The following is a 24,996-nucleotide window of genomic DNA, read 5'->3' on the forward strand; positions in this document are numbered from 1 at the left end:
CCCCCCCCCCCCGCCCCCCCATCACCACCATGTTCCTCTTCTTGCACCTCTTTCTGCTTCCTCCCCAGCCTGTGTCTGGCCCATCTCCTTCTCTCTCACTTTGTATACAAGGGACTCTAATCTGATGATCCCCAAATCTATACCCCCTACCCTGATGTTTCTCCACAGTTCAGATCTAAACGTCCATCCATCTCCACAGAGCATTTCCAAATATAGAGCATGCTGCTATATTGATGCAGTGTAGCCTAAAATTTCCGAATCAGCTTCTCCCACAACTTCTTTATATCTTCTCCCTCTTCAAACTTGCTTTTCTCTCTTTCCCCTATGACGAAAATCAATGTCTTCCTGATTTTGTCTGTGCAATGTATGCATTTCCTTTTCATTTAAACTCTACTGCTACTGACCTAAATTGTATCTTCTTTACTCATCTAGTCTTTTTTCAAGAGATTTCTCACTGGTATACTAAATTCATAGTCTTGCTTTTCCAGGATATCATCGAACTGTTTCTTGAGTCACCTGTCTGATGTGAAATTCATACCATATTATACCCCTCTTCAAAAAACTACTAATAGCTCCCCATCCTTTTTTTTCCCCATTTTTTAAAAAATGTTTATTTTTGGTGGGGGGGGAGGGGGAAGCGGGAGGAGCAGAAACAGGGAAACAGAATCTGAAGCGGCTTCGTGCTGTCAGCACAGAGCCTGACGTGGGGCTCAAATTCACAAACTGTGGCATCATGACCTGAGCCAAAGTCGAATGCCCAACTGACTGAGCCATCCAGGTGCCCCTAATACCTCCCATCCTTTCAAGTGTGAACTATATTCACCTAAATTAAGATTATGATAATTAAGATAATATTGGGGCACCTGGGTGGCTTAGTCAGTGGAGCATCTGACTCTAGATTTCGGCTCAGGTCAGGATCTCATGGTTCATGGGATCGAGCCCTACGTCAGGCTCTGCACTGACAGCATGGAGCCTGCTTGGGATTCTCTCTCTCACTCTCTCTGCCCCTCCCCTGCTCATACTCTCTCCCTCTCCCTCCCTCTCTCTCTCTCTCAAAATAAATAAATAAACATTTTTAAAAAGGTAATCAATATATTATTATACAATATATATTATTTTATATTTATATTCTAAAATTAAGATAATTAGAATTGTCTCCAGTGTGCAACCTAATTGTTAATTTTATCTAGCCTTCACTTACTCATTACTCCAATTACACTGGTCTAGTCTCTAAACCTATGTAAATGAATTTTCTAATTAAAAATCAACTTTTTATTAAATATTAATAAGTATTTTGGAAAAATATTATATATAATGGCATACCTCAAAATTTGTGACTTCCTTTTTCTTTTTCTTCTTTTTTGCATGTAAACTTCCCCTCCTGTATATGTATACACATTTTACTTGCCATTTAGTGTTCTGATTTTTCCATTACCACAAATACTTTATATTTCTAAATAATCAGGCAACTGTTAGTTAATTACCCTTATACAATCCATTCATGAGTTAGGTAAGCCAGTACAATGGGCTCATGCTTTCCCTTTCCTGCTTATTCCTGCTTGGACCTGACACAGAGCGACAGATTGTTTCTGCCACCATCATCACCATCACCATCTGATCAGTACTCAGATGGAATTTCATAAATCACTATCTTATTAGGCCTGTGCCTTCCTTTTGACTGATAATGAAAAATTCTGTAACAATATCTTATGTATATATACAAACAAATATTGGATTTTGTTAAAATTATTTAAGATAAGTTCCTGGAAGTAAGGTCAAAGAACATGAATATCTTCATTATATCATAAATTTACACACCTTACCTTGCTGACATTCATTATCCTGTTTCCTTAGCTTAGAACAGTACCCTCAACCAAATACTCATACACACTCAGACACATCTTTCTCCCTCCCTCCCTCCTTATCACTCTCCCTTCCTTTCCCTCTCTTCCTCCCTCCCTCTGTTACCCTCTCCCTGTCTCCCCTCCCTTCCCCTCTCTTTCCCTCCCTTCCTCCTTCCCTCTTTCTCTGTCTTGCCTATTAAAATCTTCTCCTTCATGACCCTGCTCTTATGCCTCATTTCCACATAGCTTACTATGGAATCCTAAGCAGAATCAATTACGCCTTACTTGAGCAAATTACTAAGTCTGCCATAGTCTGCATTAAGTGTAAAATAAGGATAAAAGTAATAATTACGTTACGGAGTTGCTGAGTTAAATATCAATCCCTTGAGACAGTGTCTGGGAAATAGTAACTATGTATTAGGATACTAGGTATCTGTATAATGAATGACATCACTCTCCAAGTACACTGAGCACCTTAGAAGCAGTCAGCACCACAGCTCATGCCTGTGTCCATCTCACTCAGTCTTCCGCACCATAAGTGAGATCAATTGCCATGCCCACCACTGACCAGGCTTTCTTCTTCCCTGGCATACTCTGGGGCAGTGACGTGCTGAAGTGCACGAACGCTGACTCATGAGGGCTGACTGTGCACACGCTGTCCTCACTCTGTCCACATTTAGGGATACCCCATCAGTAGCTCGAAATAGGCCATGGTGGAAATGGCAAATGCTGTGAATCAGGGCTTTTTTTTTTCCTTCCTCAAGAGCCAGTTGTTAAACTTTACCAGCATATCTATGCTTCTAGACTACCTTCCACTCCTGTTCTTACATTCAATTGGATCTGTATGAACACTGCCCAGCAATGGAATGTGAGCAGAAGTGGCATATGTAACCTTCTAGAAACAGCAATTAGAAATAAGTATGCCTTTGCCTTTTTTTTTTTTTTTTTTTTTGCCTTTGCCATTTTCAATTGCTCCCTTTCCAGCTCATCAGCTGCAGAGGATCCATTTGTATCCTAAGAAATACTGGGGCCTACTGAATGAAGGATCCTGGGTCCCTGAATTACTTTGTGGAACAGAGAATCTCTTCAGCCCCTCATGGAGTGTTGAGGTCACTAAGAAATAAGCTACTGAGATATCAGGGTGGTCATTACACCAATTAATCTATCACAATACTGTCAGTATCCCATAACATTCAGACAAGCAAGCATTCATCGGTCATATGAGCACTGGTTGGCCCTCAGATGTGACCAGCCTAAGACTCTTTACCTAAATAGGTGTTATTTGGCTCACACAGAAAAACAATAGGGCAATTGTTTAACCAACTGACCATCTGTGATGTCAGCTGGCAGGCTTCAATCAATTAGTAACTGTAACTAAAACAATGTAATAAATTCTATAATTTCAAGTAGTTCAGTTTTACTGCACTAAAATTGCATCATGAAATGTAGTCATTATGAGGGATTAAAAATATAAAGAAGAGGGGTGCCTGGGTGGCTCAGTCAGTTAAGCGTCAACTTCAGTTGAGGTCATGATCTCGCAGTTTGTAAGTTCAAGCTAGGTGTCGGGCTCTGTGCTGACAGTTCGGAGCCTGGAGCCTGCTTCAGATCCTATGTCTCCCTCTCTCTTTGCCCCTCCCCCACTTGCACTCTGTCTCTATCTCAAAAATAAAATAAACATTACAAATTTTTTTTTAAATAAAGAATATGGTCTCAGGTTTTAATCACATTTGAGTAGCATCTGATGCTCTAAAAGCAAAGAATGGACTCTAAACTTATTGCTAGCTCTAAAAATATGCTCATTTCACATCACTGAATTTATGAATGTCAATAAATAAATAAACAAATATGGACAGGTCCATCAAATTTAGTATAAAATATTTCCTGAGCACTTGGGTGGCTTGGTTAAGCATCCAACTCTTGATTTCAACCCAGTCATGATCTCATCATCAAGAGATCAAGCCCCACATCGGGCTCTGCACTGATCGTGGAGCCTGCTTGAGATTCTCTCCCTCCCTCTCCTTCTGTCCCTCTTCCTGCTCATACTCTCTCTCTACCTCAAAAAATGAAAATAAAAATAAAAAATATTTCCTGACTGGAGGAAATCTGCAAAAGATTAAATTAAAAGGATGAATTAGTAGCAGCTAAATGAAAGTAAGCTTTCTCTCTTGGAGCTCTTCATGGGTACGATTAGCTCTACCCTGCAGGTCACCCACTGCCTTCAAAGAAGTGGAGGGACTCAAGATAAATGAAACGGTTGTTTTCTGGTCTAGAACACTAGGTACTCTCATACTGATTTTTTTTTTTAATGAATGAGTAATTATGTAGGGGACAGATATGTGAAAAGTTTCATTCTAGTAAGTTTCATGCTTTATTTTTTTTTTTAACGTTTATTTATTTTTGAGACAGAGAGAGACAGAGCATGAATGGGGGAGGGTCAGAGAAAGAGGGAGACACAGCATGTGAAACAGGCTCCAGGCTCTGAGCAGTCAGCACAGAGCCCGATGCGGGGCTCGAACTCACAGACCTCGAGATCGTGACCTGAGCCGAAGCCGGATGCTCAACCGACTGAGCCACCCAGGCGCCCCATAAGTTTCATGCTTTAAAACACTGCAGAAAAAAATTGGATAAAGGGAGGCTCAACACTAGTGGTTACATCCACAAGTCCTCCTGGTGATGAGAGTATTTGCAATGAAGCCAGCTAAGCCTACAGGGAAAATACTGAGTTCATTTGAACACAGCACAAAGTTGGGCTCCAGAAATCAATTCCTAACTCCCTAGTAATTCAAAGACTGAAGACTGCATGTGTAGAGAAAGATATGATGTCTCTTCCTTCTGAAGCTGCTGATATTCTTTTCTAAAGCCCATGAGAGAGCTGCTCTCTTGGGAAACTTTTGCAAACAGAATGCTATGCTATGAGTAGAGATGACACATGGCTACTATTGCTGAGCATGTGGAAGAACTATGGTCTATATAGTGCATGAAATATCAGTTTGGCCAGCACCATCTAAAGCTAAATTGATCCATATGATTGGAATTTTGCCCAGACCCTTTAACCAAAGGGGGAGGGGGGAGGCATCATTTTGAAATTAGCATTATCAATACAGTAATACATTCTGAATGCTAGTTGGGCCTGACATAGGAAGTGATGTAATAAGAGAGTGCTTACTGCTCCTGCCCCTTGAACAGAAAATATTTTCCTTGAGGAATAGAATACTTGAAAACTGCAGATTGCATTTTAATATTAACCAGATTTCTACATTAAGCATGATTTCCGAGAACAATTTGATTTCTCTTTTTTTCTCTTTACCCCCACTGCGCCCCTCAAGCAAGTGATCAGAACTGTGTTCACCCACAGGCAGCTCCTGGAATGGACCCAGGGCTGCCTGCAATTTAAATGTCAAACTTGGTGCTGTTGAGCGTAGAGAGTCTCACTCAGCAACATGTGTCACTCATTGCTGCCCTGTCTATCGTTATTGTTTCTTGATGCGTTCAGATTGCTACAAATTCTCTCGTGGTTTCTTTGATTGTCTCCAAGTGTGAAATTTCAAAGCTTGTTTCTTCTTCACCATGTTTAAGACAAGTAGGTGTAATCACCTTCTAGAACAAGCAAAGAGCAACAAGAAAATTACCAAACCTGTTTTAAATTTTGAAAGGAGCAGAATTTTTTTTTTTTTTTGAGCTTCTAGAACTGGTTTCTGCAACTAAGTGTGGAGTCAAAAAAGCTTTTTTTTTTTTTTTTTTAAACTGGCTAAACATATCTATTCCCAGTGGACACACAAAGAATTCTAAGCTACCAAAAATGGCCTCTCTCAGGGCAGATTTGACAGCAGTGACAACCCCTGATTGGTTAATGGAAGCACTTCAGGATTTATCAGTTTTGATGGCTATCGTCTTTGGCAGGCAGTAAAATCGTGAAATAAAGACAATTTAACCACAGTTGTGCAAGGATAGGGAAGGGTGTGGAAGACCACTACAAGTAATGTGCTGTCATTCTGGATTTGTCGAAAGCAGATGGCTGTGAAACAGGGGCCACAAGCGAGGATGAATAAGGAGAATACAAACATAGAGCTGCAGGGCAATAAACCAAACCCATGAGTGTTTTGGTGCATGAAAGAGCATACATGAGGACAACTGCAGCCTTATAAGAGAATTAGGGATAAATGGTTATAAAATGGTTTTTATTTCTCACTTTACAGAGCTAAATAATAATTTCTATTAAAAAAGAAAAGCAACAGTAAAGTCTCTCTTAGGATCTAAGAATAGCACCCTCCCCCAGGAAAAACAGGCGGTGTGATGGACAGAAGAACCCATAAGGCAAAACTGTCAGCAGTCACTGGCTTTGGATGTGTTCTACAACAAAGCCACAACTTAGGGGAGAAGCGATCATGGGTAGCTGGTGGCATCTGTCTGAAAAGGCCACTATCTTCTCTCAGCAGTGAGATTTCACTTTTCTAACAGAGAAGAGAGCTTTCTTCAAGATTTTCATACTTCAAGCATTAAGGACTGCTGAGAGAGGAGGAAAAAAAAAAAGCATTGTTTTTTTAATTCTTCATTTTGACGCAACATAAATGCCTCAGAGCTGCATATTCTCTTTTTCTATATTCATCCTAACTGTAGCATTTCCCAGGGAGGAACAAATCTAACATTTGTAGAAAACCTACTATGAGCTGTGTTGTACATTTCATATGTTAAATTTCATGATGTTTTACATCTAAGATGTAAAAAAGGTACAGTGAAATGGATATCATCTCAATTCCAAAAATGAGAAAACAGGCATCTCTTCTAAGTATCTCTTCCAAGATCAGAAAGCACAAAATATGTGTAAAGTTATAATAAGTACTTTGAACTCAAGGTTGCTTGAATCAAAAATTAGTGCCCTTTTCATTATATTATACCTACTACCCAGATTAATCCCACAGTTTGACCTGATATCTGGCATTATCAGTAACAGGCGCTGCGCATCTATGGTTTGGCACTCTCAGCCTGTCTCATTATTCTAACACAATATCCACAACGAGCCTTTGCCTTGGTATCTATTCCTTACTCTAACCCACCACCATCCTAATAAGTGCTCCTGTGTCCCTGCCTACAGTCAAAGTCCTCACTTAATCCCCTGCTCCATTTGACTGAAGACCTGCGTGAACATAACACATCTTTCGAAAATAACCAACTTTCCCTCCACACTTGTGGTTCCTGCAAAACACATGTAAACATCCACCATGACTACCTCTCACCTGACTTTTCCATGGATTGTTGTATTTCATACACTGCCCCCTCCATCTACACCGTCAATTAGGAAGACTATTTTAATTCTAGAAGCAGATGGAACCTAGAGATGATATTCTATCGTAACTTCTACCAGAATGTCAGATAGAAATTTAGTGGCTTAATCTTCAACTATCAAAACACTTGACGTAAAAACTGATACAAGTAAAAGGAAAAAAAGACAAGTGCACTATTATGGTTAAATATTTCAACGCTCATATTGTAATACTTGGTAGAATATATAGATATAAATTTAGTTGGTTGGCCTATCAGCCAATTTAGTTTATATCTACAGAAAATTACATGCTAAAATCCATAGAGTGCAAACTCTTTACAAGTGCACATGAACTATCCGCGAAGATAAATCGTATGTTTGACTCTAAAGTAAGTTTCCATAATTAACAAGAATTGAAATCAAACATAACATGGTGGGGCGCGTGGTTGCCTCATTTAAGCATCCAACTCTTGGTTTCAGCTCAGGTCATGATCTTACAGCTTCATGGGCTCGAGCCCCACATTGGGCTCTGCACTGGCAGCACAGACTCTGCTTGAGATTCCTTCTCTGTCCTCTCTCTCTGCCCTCCCTCCCTGCACTGTCTCCGTCTCTCTCAAAATAAATAAACAAACAAACCTAAAAAAAAAAAAAAAAAAAAAAAAAACCATAACATGTTCCCTGACTACAATGGAATTAAATTTGGAAACAAAAGAAAAACAAGAAATATTTCTGTAATATATCCAAATACTTCAAAATTAGAGAACACATTTCTAAATAATTCATGAAAAAAAAAAAAACAAGGTATAGTAAATACTTCTAATTGAATATGAAAACACAACATGCTAAAATCTGTAAGATACAAGTACAAAAGTGTAGAATGAAATACATAGTTTTTAGTGTTTATATTAGAAAAAAAGAGAAGTTTAAATTCAATAATACAAGTTTCTACCTTAAGAACTGAGAAAGGGAGAGAAGAAGAGCAGGAAGTGAAGGACTGGAGAAGGAAGAGAGCAAATTAAAACTGTAAGGGGTGCCTGTGGCTCAGTCAGTTAAGCATCTGACTCGTGATTTAGGCTCAGGTCATGATCTCACTGTTTGTGGGTTCAGGTCTTACATCAGGCTCTGCAATGACACTGTGGAGGCTGCTTGGGATTCTCTCTCCCTCTCTCTGCCCCTTCCTCTTTTTTCTCTCTTTCAAAATAAGTAAGTAAACTTTTAAAAAGTTAAAAAACTAAATAAATAAATAAAACCAAAAGTAAAAGAAATAATGAAGATGACAGATGAAAACAATAAAATAGAAAATGTGGAAATAATTTAAAAAAAAAACAATGAAACCACAGCTAGTTTTTTTTAAAGAATAAAATTGATAAACCTCTTCTTAGACTAACCACTAAAAATTACCAAAATCAAGAATAAAGAGGACATCATTATATAGTTTTGAAATTAAAGGGTAATAATAAAATATTATGAATAATCATATGAACAAACTTGAAAACTTAGATGTAATAGAAACTACTTTGAAAAACAAATTTGCCAAAACTGACACAAGAAGAAATAGACCATCTAAATTGCCCCCATCAACTAAGTAAACTAAATTTGCAATTAAATATCTTCCCCAAAAGAAATTTCCTCACCCATATGGCTGTACTAATGACTTCTATCAAACATTTAAGAAATAAAATTAATTCCAAGGAAATATTTCAGAAATAAAATAAACAGCACCTTCAATGCATTATATAAAGCAGGTATTGCCCTGCTAACAAAACCATAAGCTGCGAGATCGATACTCTTCACAAACACAGAAGCAAAAGTTCCAAAGAAAATTTCAACAAGTCAAATTCCATCAGGTGCATCATCATCAAATAGGTTTTATTCTAACAATGTAAATTTGGTTTAAGTTTTAAAAATCAATTGATGTAATTCACAATGTTATAATAAAAGAGAAAAAAAAATTATGGTCATCTCAGTAGATGCATAAAATAAATTTGGCAAAATTAAACACTCATTCATGATAAACATTGTGAGTATATTAGGAATAAATGAAAACTTCCTCAACTTCTAAAAACTTCTAGATATGTTTATAAACATATCTACCAAAATCTGCATCTAATATCAAGCTTAATAATGAAAGACTGCAAACTTTCTAACTAAAATGAGAAACAATTCAAAGGTATTAAAACCACTTCTACTCAACACTGTATTGGAATTCCTGGCCAATGCAATAAGACAAGGGAAAATAAAGCACATAGAGTGGAAAGGAAGAAGTAGCACTACCTTCTTTCATGGCATGATCATTTACATAGAACTTCCAAAGAAAAGCTATAGCAAAACTATGAGAACTTGATAAGTGAACTTACCAGGGTCACAATGTATAACGTTAATGTAATGGATTTCTACATACTTTTAGAGATCAATTGAATAATATAAAAACAACTGGATGTTTTATATAGCAATTTTTCACATATTTCAAATGGTCAGAAAATGAGATATGGAAGAATTTATTTGGGGAAGATTCAAGAGATCTAGATAAATACAGATTAGGAGAGACACACTTTTGCTATTAAGGGCATTTCAGCCTACACCACTTGAAAATCTAACAAAATATACATTATACTCTAACAGAGAAGTTGAAAATGAGATATAATGACAGTCCCATGTTACTACCAATTAGGAAAGGTAATATCATTTTCATGTTATTGAAATTGAATTCCAGCATGTGAGACATTAACTGCCAATCAGGAGAGAGATGCCATATATATTAAGAAGTTCTGGAGAAAAGAATAATAATATGAGCTTTGAATCAGTTATGCTAAGGGATATAACATCATTTCAGCACCTGTAATTTGTCATTATTATTAAGCCATGAAATGAAAAGGTGAGCCAAATGGTATGTGCTTTCCAGTGGTAAGTTTATGTTGGAATGAGATACTGGGCCACCAGAGCCGCTAAAATATTTTTTAATGAATTCATAAAGAAAATCCAGACACTTAAAAATAACAAGGTCTACAACAGTGCATTTCAACAGAGTTTGCTAAAGGGGAATCAATATTTTTCCTTGAGACTACTTCCTCTGATTCTCTCTTGTAAATACAGACATTGGAAAGTGAAGAGATTATTAGTTTCATTTCTTAAACATTAATGAGTCAATGGCAGATGTTTCAAATTTAAAGCTTAGGTTTGTGATAGAGCTGCTTCTCAAACAGACTTTACCTCATATGCTCTAGGGAATGTAGCAGCAAGAATTGTTTGTCATATGTTCTCTAAGTAAACAGAAGGACAAACATTTACAGAAACTTTAACACCAAGCTAAAAATTATCACAGCTCTGAAAAAATTAATAAAATCACATAAAATTATTACAACTCCAAATTTTGATTTTCCATTAAACTTCATGTAACAATGATTAATGATTCTTCTGAGAAATGCTAGGTAACACAACTACTAATATTAATAATAATAATAACAGTTGATATTTAACTTTTATTTAGCATTTACTATTTACCACATGCTATGATGCAATACATCTAATTTCCATAACAACTTCATGAAGAACTCATGAAGAATGTATGATTTTTACCCATCTGTGAGGTAAAATAATCAAAGTATAGAATTTAAATTGTTACCAAGTTCATTTAGCTAGTAAATGGTACCACTGAGTTTCATAAACAAGTTTGTCAGGGTTGAGATTTGCGAATATGCTGTCATACTCTGAAGACTAGGCTTTTAAACACTATAATGCTCTGTATCACAGGGGTGAAAAGTAAAAATATCTAGAAATACTAAACATTCTGTAGTTCTTCCCCACCTCCAAAGGCTTTCTGAACAAGGTAAAAATACAAAAAAGGCACTGTGGCAATTTGGAATTAACAAGAAGCCTCTACTCTTAGAAATTAGCATCTGCTGTACAAAAGCCAAATACTAAGACATACTCAAGTTTACAATTCTATTGGAATAGTCACATAGAAAGTAATTAGAATTGATCAAATCCTATTCAAGTCTATCTGAAAAGGATTTCTAGATATAAAGCTCAGAGGTTCATATTTATACACACACACACACACACACACACACACACACACACACACAGAAAGAGACAAAGACAGAGACAGAGACAGAGAGAGGTCACCATTTCGTATAATTCCTATGAGTTAGTGTGCCATAACTTCAAATAACCAACACTTTCCGGGGCACCTGGGTGGCTCAGTGAGTTAAACATAGGACTTTGACTCAGGTCATGATTTCACAGTTTGTGAGTTCAAGCCCCGCTTCGGGCCCTGTGCTGACAGCTCAGATTCTGGAGACTGCTTCAAATTCTGTGTCCCCCTGTCTCTGCCCCCCCCCGCCCCCCCACTCATGCACACTCTCTCTCTCTCAAAAATAAATAAATGAAAAAAAAAAAAAAAAGAAATAACCAACACTTTCTACATTACAGGATTCCAGACAAGGGAAAAAAGTCCTAAAATAATAGACTTGGAGAAGTGTAAACCAAATAGCTTCTAAATACATTTAGCAGTAGGTAAGGTGACTGTCATAAGGGAAAACAGTACTGGGTGAGTATGTGGAAAGAAAGCTGGTTAATGGCTAACTGCCTTAAAGGCTAATTATTCATGTCGAATTACAGAGACAAAGCTGAAAGGATCCCTAAGGATGTCTGAATCCCTCCCTCCTAGCCCAACAGTACCAGGGAGCCTTAATCCAAACAATTCTAGATAAATGGGTCTCTTCTTTGTTTTAAGGAAATCTCCAGGGTCTCAGATTTCAAAATTGCCCTCACTACACATTCCATGTATTTTCCCTAACTTTCATAAATCTCTCTTTTTATTAAGTAAATCCAACTTTCCCATATGAGTACTGGGTTTGGAGGAGAAATACTATACAAGCCTTCTCTATTTCCACAAAGTTCCAACATAACCATGGGAAAATACTTGTAATCTTGCTGTATCTAGGGGTTGCTGTGTCAAGGGGTTTCTTGCCCACCATCTTTACCTACACATATCAACTCTCAAACCAAAACACTCACAGACTCACAGACCTACAGACACATACAGAGACCTTCCTTGATGAACTTTCACCCTAAAATATATTCTGGATTCACTTCACTCAAAATCAATCCTACTCTGTTTCCATACTGTGGTATTTGGAATACAGAGCATGTTTTTCATATTCATGTGTGGGACTTATTAAATATACAGATTCCAAGGTTGCTTTCCAGGCCTATTGAGCCAGAACCTGCCAGACAATATACAGTTGCATGCAGACATAAGTCTACAGGGCTGTGAAAATCAACAGGCCTATTCTTATATAGTTGGAGTATTGAGACAATTACATCTATGCATAATCTTTTACCGAACTGCAAGGTATTGATCATATTGATTCAGTTTCTGAATACCACTAGAACAATTGCATACAGTCCAAGGAAAGCATTCTAAGGTCATTTTTTGTTTCTTGCTCTGAATGTTCACCTTAATTCATTGTTAGATTTATCTGATTAGCTGAGAGTGATTTAAAAAATTCCAAATCCCCAGCACCCGGGTGGCTGAGTTGGTTAAGTATCCAACTTCGGCTCAGGTCACGATCTCACGGTTCGTGGGTTTGAGCCCCGCGTCGGACTCTGTGCTGACAGCTTGGAGCCTGGAGCCTGCTTCGGATTCTATGTCTCCCTCTCTCTTGGCCCCTCCCCCGCTCATGCTCTATCTCTCTCTTTCTCTCAAAAATAAACATAAAAAATTCCAAAGGCTAGCTGGACTCTCTAGTTCTTCTGCCTTCTTCCACTAAAATATCTTCTAGCTGTGAATCTTCAATTGGTGAACTGGTGCCCTAAATATAATGGTATTTTCCAGGATATATTTGGCACATTTTTTCCAGGACACTTAATTACTGAATAATTTGGAGAAAAAAGTAAAATGATTTAACTAGAAACTATGTGGAAGTATTTCATATATGTGAAAACAATTTTTAGACATTACACAATAAGCACCAGGGCAGTGTACCCTGGGAGAAAGGAGACAAACAGGTGAACTGTTAACTTACTGTGATAATGATTTCACAACATGTGTGCCAGGTCATTCTGCTGTACATCTTACACTTACACAGTGCTGTATGTTATGCATATCTCATAAAACTGGAAAAAATAATAAAATGAGAATAAAACAAAAACAAGATGAAATGTATGACTGCCCAAATGTACTGCCAAGAAAGAGTTTCAAGGCCCAGGGAGGGGAAAACCATATTCTGAGTGGAGGAGACAGAGTTGAAAATTAGATGCTAACACAGGTAGACTTCACAAGGCAGAGTAGCAGTAAGAGGTCTGGAGATCTTCAGAGGATTTCAGTTGAGTCTTCAGCAGTATACTGATGGAAAGAAAATACTTTTGAAGAAACTATGTGAACCATGAAAAGAACTATCAGCAAGGAGCAGGAGGAATTATTCATTATTCTCAGAGTTCACACAAAACAAAACAAAACAAACAAAAAAAAAGGAACTCATAGATCCACCAGCCAGGGTGAGGGATCCTCAAAACAGGTGGAGCATCAGGTAGAATAATTCGAAGTACTTCCTCAGCAATAAGGATAACTCAGTCCTATACAAAATGCTGATCTCTGGTCTTTCCTAACCAAAACTGAAACCAAGCCCCCCCCCCCAAAATCAAACTGATTCCAAGTAACTTAACTGTGGGCAGAACAAAGTTCCAAAACCTTTACAAGATTACAAAAAGATCTAGCACCCTAAAATGTAAAATTCAGAATCTACATTTTAAAAAAAAGTCCAGATGTGCAAAGGAACGGGTGAATATGACCCATCGTGAGACTTGGTAATCCCACAGATGATAAAACTCACAATCAAATAATTTAAAATACCTATTGTATGGGGCGCCTGGGTGGCGCAGTCGGTTAAGCGTCCGACTTCAGCCAGGTCACGATCTCGCGGTCCGTGAGTTCGAGCCCCGCGTCAGGCTCTGGGCTGATGGCTCGGAGCCTGGAGCCTGTTTCCGATTCTGTGTCTCCCTCTCTCTCTGCCCCTCCCCCGTTCATGCTCTGTCTCTCTCTGTCCCAAAAATAAATTAAAAAACGTTGAAAAAAAAAATTAAAAAAAAAAATACCTATTGTAATCATATTATGCTACTAAAATCAACAATTTTGATGAAGTGGACAAACTCCTCAAAGAACAAACTATTGAAGTTTATTCAAGAAGCTTTAAATGATAAAAGAAACACTCAGAACACTAGAACCAGGAAACTTCCTAAATCTGAGAAGAGGAATGCACAAAAATTCTAGAGTTTATATCATACATGATGGTGAAAGATGGAATGATTTCCTCCCATGATTAGTAATAAAGCATTGATGTCTGAGCTTACCATTTGTTTAACATATTACTGGAGGTTCTGGGTAGTGCAATAAAGCAAAGAAATAATAAGCATACAGACTGGAAATATGATGTAAAAAAGTGAATTGAGTTTGCAAAATACAAGGCCAACTGAAAGAAATAAATTATGTTTGTACACTAGTAATGAGCAATCAGAAATTAAAATTGAAAAGAAATACGATTTTATAGTAGCATCACAAAACTGAAATAATTAGGGATAAATCTGACAAAATATTTCTAATACATTGAAAGCTATAAAACATTAGTGAGAAAAAAATTAAATAAGCTAAATAAATGGAGACCATACCAAGTTCATAGGTGGGAAAAATCAGTATTTTTACCCCAATCAAAATCCAAGCAGGGTTTTTGCGTGCATCAAACTTGACAACCTGGTTCTAAAACTTATGTGGAAATGCAGAAGGCCTTGAAAATAGCCCCTCCATTGAAAAAGAAGAACTAAGTAGGACAATATACACTTCCTGATTTCAAAATTAATAACAAACCAACAGGAATCAAAACTGTCTGGTACTGGCATAAAGATTAACATATACATCAAAATAAAAGAACAGAGTCTTTAGAGATAAAGCCATGCATAGGTTGTCAATCAGTTTTCAACAAAGTAACCAGACAATTCGACGGGGGGAAAAGGTCATCTTTTTAATACATTTTGCCAGAACAATTGGACAGTCATAAACAAAACCATGAACCTTGATGCTTCTCTCACACTACAAATAAAACTTAAGTCAAAGCAGATCACAGACTTAAATGAAAGAGGTAAAATTATAAAACTGTTAGAAGAAATACAGGGGAAAATCTTAATGAGAGTGGGTTTGGTTTAAATACCTTCAATAGGACAGAAAAAAGCACAAAGTCTAAATTTTTTTTTAAAAGTTAAATTGGACTTCATCAAAATTGAAAATGTTTATACTCTAAAAGATACGATTATAAAAATGGAAGAGCAAGCCACAGACTGATAGAAAACATTTGCAAAATACTTATCTGACAAAGAACTAGAGTCTAGAATGTATAAAGATCTTATAGCGCGCTAATAAAAAAACAGACAACCCCCGCACACACACAAAAATGTCCAAAGTCTGAACCAACACCTCACTAAAGAAGATATACAGATGGTAAATGAGCATTTGGAAAATGCGATTTAAACACAAATTAAACCAAAATGAGATGCTACCATATACTGAGAATAGTTAAAATTAAAAAGACTAATTACGTAAAGTATTCGTTAGAATGTGGAACAAATGGGACTCCTTTATATTGCTTTGCAAATGTAAACTTGCACAACCACTTTGGAAAATGGTTTGACAGTTTCTTAAAAATTTAAAGATATACCTATAATGTGACCAAGCATTTCCACAGCAAAGTATTTGTGCAAGAGAAAAGAAAGCATATGTCCACACATTAATCTGTACATTAATATTCACAAGAGATTTGTAATAGCCAAAAATTGAAAAGAACCCAAATGTCTATGAAGAACTGAATGGATAAACAAATTGTAGTATAACCATACAATGGAATACTACTCTTAAATTTAAAAATAAAGATAACACTCGGGGCGCCTGGGTGGCGCAGTCGGTTAAGCGTCCGACTTCAGCCAGGTCACGATCTCGCGGTCCGTGAGTTCGAGCCCCGCGTCAGGCTCTGGGCTGATGGCTCGGAGCCTGGAGCCTGTTTCCGATTCTGTGTCTCCCTCTCTCTCTGCCCCTCCCCCGTTCATGCTCTGTCTCTCTCTGTCCCAAAAATAAAATAAAAAACGTTGAAAAAAAAAAAATTTAAAAAATAAAGATAACACTCAACAAATTAGATGAAACTCAAAACAGGTATTGTGAGTAAAAGAAGACAAAAAAAAAAAAAAAAAAAAAAACAGCACATACATAAACAGCATTTATATAACATACATTTGTGATCCGTTATATAAAACTGTAAAATTTGAATGAACGTACAGTGACAGAAAGCAGATGAGTCGAAGGGGTGAGTGGATAGAGATTGAGTAAAAGGGGCATAAAGTAAACTTGGGAGGTATATTAATTATCATGACCGTGGTAATGGTTTCACAGGTGTGCAGATATGTCAAAACTTGCCAAAATGTACAGATTAAATATATGCAGTTTATTTCAGCAATAAAGGTGTTAAAAACAATTTAACTGGAATGTCACATATATTATTGACATACTAAATTAGACAAAGATGGTGTTGGTGACAATTCTGCCTTATTTGTGTATCTTTTCCCCCCACCGGAATCAGAGTGCTTGTTCTTGTGACCAACCATCTTCCCTTATAATAAATGTCAGTATATTCCAAATTATGTAACTCACTATGCAGCAGGAATAAGAAATAAGTATTCAATAGACACTAAAGGCAAAAAAAAAAAGTCTACAGCATTTTAATCTGACCATATAGAAAGAGGGACAACACATATATCTGAGCCTGGGTTTCTGGTAGAATGGTGAAGATAAGCATTGAAATAGGGATTTGAGAGGAGCCGAATCTAAAAGAAAGTTGGTACTGCATTTGAAACATGTCAAGTTTTCAGAGTCAGCACAACTTGTCTCAACATAGTTGGAAATGTGACACTGTAGTAAGGCAGCAATCCCATTCCTGACATACAATGGTCATTTTGTTGAGAGCAGTGCTCACCAACAGAACTTTGTGTGATGATAGAAATGTTCTGTATCGACATTGCCCAGTGGAGTCATGACCAGCATGTGTCTGTTGAATACTTGAAATATGGCTGGTTAACATAAAAATTAACTTTATTTAATTCAAATTAGTTTAAATTTAAATAGCCACATGTGGTTACCATATTGGACTTCTCAGGTTTGGAGATTACCATTCAACATCCCAATCAAGAAACTTCAGATAAAACTATCTCCTTCATTTCTAATTTTTCATTTACTCGTTTACTGAAAAAAGTGACTACCTACTCTCTTTTGTCTATTATTGTACTCTGACCATTTAGCACAAGTAAGTTTCTTGCCTTTAGAAAGTTTATGTTTCAGTGAGTCCCATTAATTACCAAATCCCAGTTAGATTCTCAACTGAAATTTCATTCACCGTGACCCACCTCTTCTCTACTTTCAATACAGCCTCAAGATCATCCAAAAGGGTAAAATAATCCAAACATTTTGTTTTAGTTTCTGTTGTTGCCGTTTGCTTTTGGTACTGTGAAAAGTAAGGAAAAGTTGCTTGATTACTGGTTTCTCAACTACAAGTTATGAAATGTTCAATGTTTTATATTTTTCTCTATTGCCAAAAGTCTGCTGACCATAAATACAGGTTGAAATACACAGCAAACTTTGACTGAGGCATCTTATTGTTCATGCTGATGTATGTCCATATACTGTTTAACTATGTCTATCTTTATGTGTGTCTATGTATTGCCATAATCTATGGAAATACAAGTATTTTTATCCAGGTTTTAAAAAAAATCACCTTGTAAAAAGAGAAAAACAAATGTGAAGTAGCCCAAATATTTAAATACTCGGTGAAATTGTCCATTACATCTGAAGTTCTAAGCAATAACATGTATATTTTTTCCAGGCAAAACACACAACATAGCTATTGAATTTTTTCAGTAAAAATTGTCTTTAATTTAATAACAAAGCTATGGTAATCAGACTGAAACTTTTAATTAGCAAAGCACAATTTCAAAGTCAGGAGGAAGAAAACAAAAAGAAATTTGTCAAAGATTTTTATCTTAGGATCACAAATCCATTCAGGGCTGTAAATTTGTCAAAGAAACCCACTGAATGATCCTAAGGGAAACCAACTACATTTATGGAGGAAATGCCAACCCCATACAAGTGTCAAAAGGATAGGAAATCAACGTCTATGAAGTCTTTAGACTGTCAAAAAGACACACTTTCGGCTATTTTGGCTCTGACTCTTTGGGACACCCAAAGGAATTGTTAGAGCCTTGGAACAGCAAGCTTCATTACCATAGATGCAATAAAGCTTATTTTCTGCAGACTTCTTGGTTATCACTATTTAAAAGTGGTGAAATGCTGATATCCCCAATACTCTCATGAAAGAGTAACTAAATCTAATTTTTGAGTCTAAAATTGCTAACTTCCTAGCAGAGCCAACAAAAATGACATGAATGACTTTATTTTTATGCTTGTAATGAAAGGTAACTTGTTACATCAGAAAGCTTATTATAGTTTAAAGAAATGAAAAATAAAAGATACTTCTGACCTCACATCATTGCAACAGCATCAAAATAATTTATCCTGATAGGTCACAAATTTTAAGATATCACAATGTTCTGCAGCATGAATTAGCTTCCCATATGGCTACAGATACACTACATTTACCAGCATGTGTCCATGCCTTTGTAACATAAAAAACAAAGTAAGGAAGAGCACCAGGCATATGGAAGAAATATGGGAACTTCAGGAAATACTGAGAAGGAAGGGCTCACGATGCCTATCTGCACACATCAAACCCCAGATTCAGTCTACACAGACAGGGACTAAAGTTACTTTATCATCATCTATCCCAAATCCTGCACACAAAAAGAAGGCATTAAGTAATCAGCATTTCCAGTCTCCAAAGGATTCTTTTCCTCTATCACCAGGGTGCATTAATTTCCATCATGAACAAATGGTGCTTTGAAAAACAGAACATCGAATTTGTTTACTATTTTCATTAGTGTGGTTTTCTTGGTAACTAATATGAGGGCAGAAGAGGTAGTTATTTGGGCCTCAGAGCCCGTGAATAAGGCAGCTGGTAACAAAATGTAGCTCTTTACAGATAATCTGTCACTGTTATTCCTATAAAAATAGTTTCTCTCAATAGCAGCTTTTGATAAACATTTGGTCATGTTTTCCCAATATTGCCTAAATATAAGTATCTCCTGGAATGATTTTTAAATACAGATCACAAAATCCTCCCCCCTAAAGATTCTAACCAGTGAGGAGGGTCTTGGAATCTGAATTTTTAACACTGTGTGTTTGAGAAACACTGCCCTACGTGTATCATCCTGCTGTAAACAACTATCAGCGAGTAAAGATTGGGACCAAATGACAGAAATGGAGTCTGAGCAAGTTCGCTCAATCCTCATTACAGCTAGTTCCTCTCAGCTTCTTTACAACTCCCATATCACATTGTTCATCCGGCTGTTTACAAAAGAAAGAAAGAGAAAGCAGAGACACTTGCATCATGACCTGCTAAAGCGGTCTTTCCCATTTAGAATTGGATTCCACACTTTTGACAGCGTCAGAAATAGCTTGCTCACCTTCTAAACACTCTAAAATGTTTGCATGCCATAAGTTTACTGAGGAGTTCTTGGGATCACTGCCCACTCCTATGGGCAAATGGACACACTGAACAGACATGCATTGCAAAAAAAAAAAAAGGGGGGGGGGGTATTAGCTGGGCTCAGAGAGAGCTCTGAAACCAGGAAGTCCCTTCAGGGTTGTTCCAAAGTAAAGCAAGATGGCCAGCCCTTTATACCACTGCCCTATTGATGTTTTATTAGATGTGGGCTGCCCTTGGGCTATGACATTGGGCAAGGCAATTATCTTCTTCTGACCCCAACTTTCTGGGAGAACTCAGCCAGGGTCCAGCAGCCATCAACATCAGCTGGGGAGATTAGTAGGTCCTGAAGGTCCTGAAGCCGGTACACACCACACCACCCACTGCAAAGACTGGCTATTGATTCCAATTTTGCTCACCTTCATTCATGTCTGGTTGCCCCACATTTCAACAAGAAAACAAATAGGCTGGGGCCCAAGATCACCTCTGAGAAACCCAAGAAGCTCTAAACACTTTAAGACCGGTGATTTAGCAAAGAGTTTATACACATTTTCAATGCACAATAAGGGCAGAGTGAGAGAGTCAACATATTTTAGCACTAAGATGTCAGGTTTCATTAGAGTTAGTTGTTCCAGGAAAGCAAAGGGAAATAAAACACAGAGTAACACTAACAAAGAGTCACATTACCAGCCTTTTAAATACATTGACCATACCTTGGTAGTTTATACTGAAAAAAAAGGAAATGTACATTTTTTACACATTTCAGTGAATCAACATTCTTATCCACTAAGGCCCTTCATCAATCATTTAGTGGTTAGACAACCCCACATACAAGGAGTGCATCCGAGCTCACTCCTGGAGTTATTATAAATTTGAGGTGTTGTGTGCCAGCCCTTCACAGTGAAGACTTTCACAGGGTTCTCAGCAACATGCAACACCAATCCACTCCTAAATGTTCTGGTTCTCAAATTTTCAACTGGGGATAATCACACTTAAGTCAAGTGTCAACAAAGGTTGTATTTAACCATGAAAAGCCATACAGTGCAATCTATGCATCAGCATTGCCTATGAGACCCAGTGTTCTCCAGGGCTAGGTTTTCTGCTATCTCTTCTAAAGTATAAGACCATTAGAAGTGAACTGACAATTGTAGGTGGGGAATAGCATAAAGTCTCCCACACTTGCACGTTCAACTTGAGCACAGGCAACACTACGAACTCTGAACATGATTCATCATTGTTATGGTGAATGGTAAGTGTTTGATGAGCAAGAAAGTCCTAGAACCAAATCTAAGTCAACATGCCCCCAGAGAATACAAAGGTCACCTGACCTTGCTGCTCACTGACTCATGGTAATCACTGATAAAATTCTAGGGTCTTAAACTGCCACCTTCTCTTTATTCTATCTGGGAAGTGGGAAGGAGGGGGTACTGCCTCACAGTCAGTCTTCTGTCATCCATGTAGGATTTGCTCACCAGTAAAATGTGTTCTTCACATTCCCTTTTTCCTCTATGCTAACAAATGTGTTTCTGATGACTAGCCTTTTCACTGACTAGTCTTTCTTGATCTGGCCATTATGGAAGGATAAAAGAAGAAAAGATGTGGTCCTGTTCACTGCCCTAGAACTTCATTGTCTTTACTACTCCTACAATGACACGAGTCACATGAGGTGTGACCAACTCTAATGGCTGCAATAAATAGGAATTATAATTTAGGTTAATTCCTCCTGCTATCCTATAAAAAATATTTTTTCTATACTATAAGCGAGATAAAACCAAGAAATCACATATTTTACAGGGGTATAGCCCTACTTTCCAAACTTGCATACCTATTCACAGGGCCTGAGCACTTCTGTGAAAAAAAATTATTTCTAAAGTCTGTGGTAGGTCTCTGCGACCACCTTTCAAAAGTTTCTGCCCCTTATGCACATAAGCTGGTTTTCTCCCACAATCCACCCCCCAACATATCCTTAAAACCATTTGTACCCAAGTTAAGCTATTTGGCTGGAACAGAAACCAAGAGTCATTTTTGTATTTGAATTGGTATCATGGAGAAAGGTCAAACAGAGAAGGGAAAAGATGTGTTGGCCTTCGTTTTTTTAAGGTCTTGAAAGCAGTTGAAGTATTCAGGGGAATCTGACATTCCAAATCTAGTGTAGCAATCTATAAGTGCATAGGAACTGCAGGCCAAATCCCTTCAAAATCATCCCATGATAGTGAATTTCAGATGCACTTTCTTATTATTTCTAAGGAATGTGAGCTGAAGCATCCATATACATGAATGAGCACATGTCTACAAATACATCTTACAAGCAAGCATGTTAAGAAAAAATGTGGGTTTTTTTACTTCATAATTTAAAAGGCATTTTCACAATGGACTTAGGACTTCACTATTTTATGTGTATTTATCAAGCCACAGCTCTAGCTCTCCACTTACTTTCAGAAAAAAAAAAAAAAAAACAACCATCAAGTTGCTGTATTTGTGTTATCTTCACCACTTCATATTTTGTTCTTTTTCTCAATCAACTGTAATCAAATTTATATCGATATCACTCCACTAAAATAGTTCTTTGTGTGGTCAAGAGTAAGTTTCATGTTGCCAAACCCAGTGGTCAACTCTCTGTCTTCATTTTACTCTACCACTCAAAATGATTTGGTAGAGTGGAACAGTCTCACTTTTGACTTCCATGACAACTGGATTTCTATTTCATCTGTATTCTCCTTTACTTATTCCTCTCCTTTACTTACTCCTCTTCCTTCTCAACCCAAATTTGTCTTCAGTTTTACTTTTTCTGTACATTCTCTCAAATGAGATGATTTTACACTGTGCTGTGTCTTAAATACCATCTATAAGCTATGACTTCCACACCCATATTCCCAGGACTGAGCTATATGTCCTCTGTAATTAGCATCGATACCTGGACATGCCATATGCATTCAGTAAGTTTCTTACATTGACCTGGCCCCAAATTATGATCTTTGCCCTCCAAATATGGTCTTTCCCCAATCAATCCCATCGGTAGTGCTTCATTAGTGCATCAATAGTGCACCACCACCCGATCTGATTAAGTCAAAGATCTGCACATTAACTGCCATTCCTCTCTTACTCTCTTACCAATGAGCCGTGTTTCCTTAAATTCCTTAAACTGCACCACCACAAAAACCTCCAACTTACTTCCCACTGACAGTCTTTTCTCCACAAAAAGCCAACCTTATATTTGAAGAACATGAATCAGATCAGGTCACTCCCTTTCTGAAGCTGCTCCAAAATCTTCCATACTATGCAGAATAATACCCAAATGCACTATGCTAGTCACTAAGGCCATGAACGACCAATCTCATTTCTTTTCATTCTTCTCCTGCCTTTCCATTGCAGCTGACATGGGTGTTTTGTGGCTTTCTCAAACAGGCCAATGTGTTTGTTTCTGCCTCAAGTCTTTGGAAATTTCTGTACATTCTGTTTGGAACATTCTTCCTAGGTCTTCACATGACTGTTTCCCTCAATAAATCAAGTCTGGGCTCAAATGGCACTTTGTCAGAGAGCATTCCTTCCTTGATCACCTCACCTAAATAGGCAATAACTACCCATCACCTTACTCCACTTTATTATCAGAGCACTTAGAGTATCTGAAATTACCTTCTTTATTTTTCATTAGTCTTCTTAAGGCAAGGTCCCTGTGTGTAACATTTAATCCCACAACACAGATCAATGCCTGGCATAGAATAGACACTCAATAAATATTTGTTGAGTGAAAGGATTGGTCCCTTTCCCTCATTTCTCCCTTTTAAATTGTGTCCTTTCACTGGTAACAAGAATCGGGCCTTTATTTAGCCATTTTCCTTTGAAAATCTCTATTCCAAGTTACATAAAGATCTAACAGAACCTTTGAAATAATCCCTTGGTTGGGCTTATTATTGGATAAGCCACTTCGTCTAACAAGCCTTTGGGAGAGTCATGTTGCTTTCTTCTAATCACAGAGCTATGCTATGATTCATTATGGTGGGCAACATATAGGTACTATAATAAATAGTTATTTAGAGACAAAATAGTCTCAAGAATCACTTTCTCTAGAATCCATCCATGCTAACTTAACCACATCCTCTCTACTGAATACGTTCTTTATGTTTAGTATTTTACTGTTCAATTAAAACAAAATTACTATGAACTTAGCCCCCTCTACCATTTTATATATAATTCTAAAATCCAATTTCATTCCAAAATCTAATTTTATTTCTGAAATACTAAAATTATTTTGTAAGTTTGTAACAAACTTGTTGGTTGACAAAATATGGCCTACATGGGTATAAAGTGACTAACAGCTTATGCATTTTACTTAATATGAATATTCATGTTTCCCAATAGAATTATTGATTTGTTTGATTATAGTCAAAGATCCCTCTGAGTGTGTGATGCTAATATTCAGGAAATGCACCATATTATCTTTGTAAAAATTAAAAACTTCTACTTCAGCTCTCAGACTATGATCAGCCCAGTTTTCTTCCAAACAGGCAGTGACAGGGGCCTCTTGTGTCTCTCCCCTCCCCCCATCCATCCCTCTCCATTCTCTTTCTTTGTGGGCATCTTCCTCCTACTCTCTCAGTGTGTCTGTGGTCTGGAACTCCATCCCTCCAGTACCTTCTTCCTGCCCATGAAGACAAACCCCACAGGCTTTTAGTTTCAAGGTTTTGCTACTGATCACTCTGATAGTAACAGGTAAGGCTTGTATAGCTTGCCCTATGTGGCAGGCATGGCACTAAGAGCTTTTTATATGCATAAATTCATTCAATCTTTGGAATAACACTAAGCTAGGTCTTAGTACTGTCATCAATTTGCAAATCAGAAAACTGAGGCCTTGAGACACTAAGTAAATTGCTCAAGGTTACACAGACAGCAAATCGCCTGATTCCAGACCGAGTTATTTTTAAAATTATTATTAATACATGGTCAAAGTAGGGGCACCTGGGTGGCTTAGTCAATTAAACGTCCAACTTCGGCTCAGGTCATGATCTCACAGTTCCGTGGGTTCAAGCCCTGTGTTGGGCTCTATGCTGACAGCTCAGAGCCTAGAGCCTGCTTCGGATTCTGTGTCTTCCTCTCTTTCTGTTCCTCTTCTGCTCGTGCTCTGTCTCTCTCTCAAAAATGAATAAACATTAAGAATTTAAAAAAAAAAAAATACATGGTCAAAGTAAAGTAAGTATTATATATTTTCATAAAACAAAATAAAATAAAATAAAATAAAATAAAATAAAATAAAATAAAATAA

General features: G+C 37.3%; 1 long non-coding RNA gene across 2 annotated transcripts in view; it reads right to left on the bottom strand.

Moving 5' to 3' along the window:
- Positions 1 to 24,996, bottom strand: part of LOC125926714 (uncharacterized) — a 210,962-nt gene that overhangs the window by 71,934 nt on the left and 114,032 nt on the right. Inside the window, exon 4 of one of the 2 annotated variants that reach the window (XR_007459140.1) lies at positions 6,021 to 6,350. The exons of the other annotated variant lie outside the window; for it this stretch is intronic. This is a non-coding gene — a long non-coding RNA (uncharacterized LOC125926714). Of the gene's footprint in view, positions 1 to 6,020; positions 6,351 to 24,996 lie in introns of those variants that run through there. 2 annotated transcript variants of the gene reach the window in all.

The sequence above is a fragment of the Panthera uncia genome, chromosome E1, assembly GCF_023721935.1.
Source record: "Panthera uncia isolate 11264 chromosome E1, Puncia_PCG_1.0, whole genome shotgun sequence".
Taxonomy (NCBI): domain Eukaryota; kingdom Metazoa; phylum Chordata; class Mammalia; order Carnivora; family Felidae; genus Panthera; species Panthera uncia.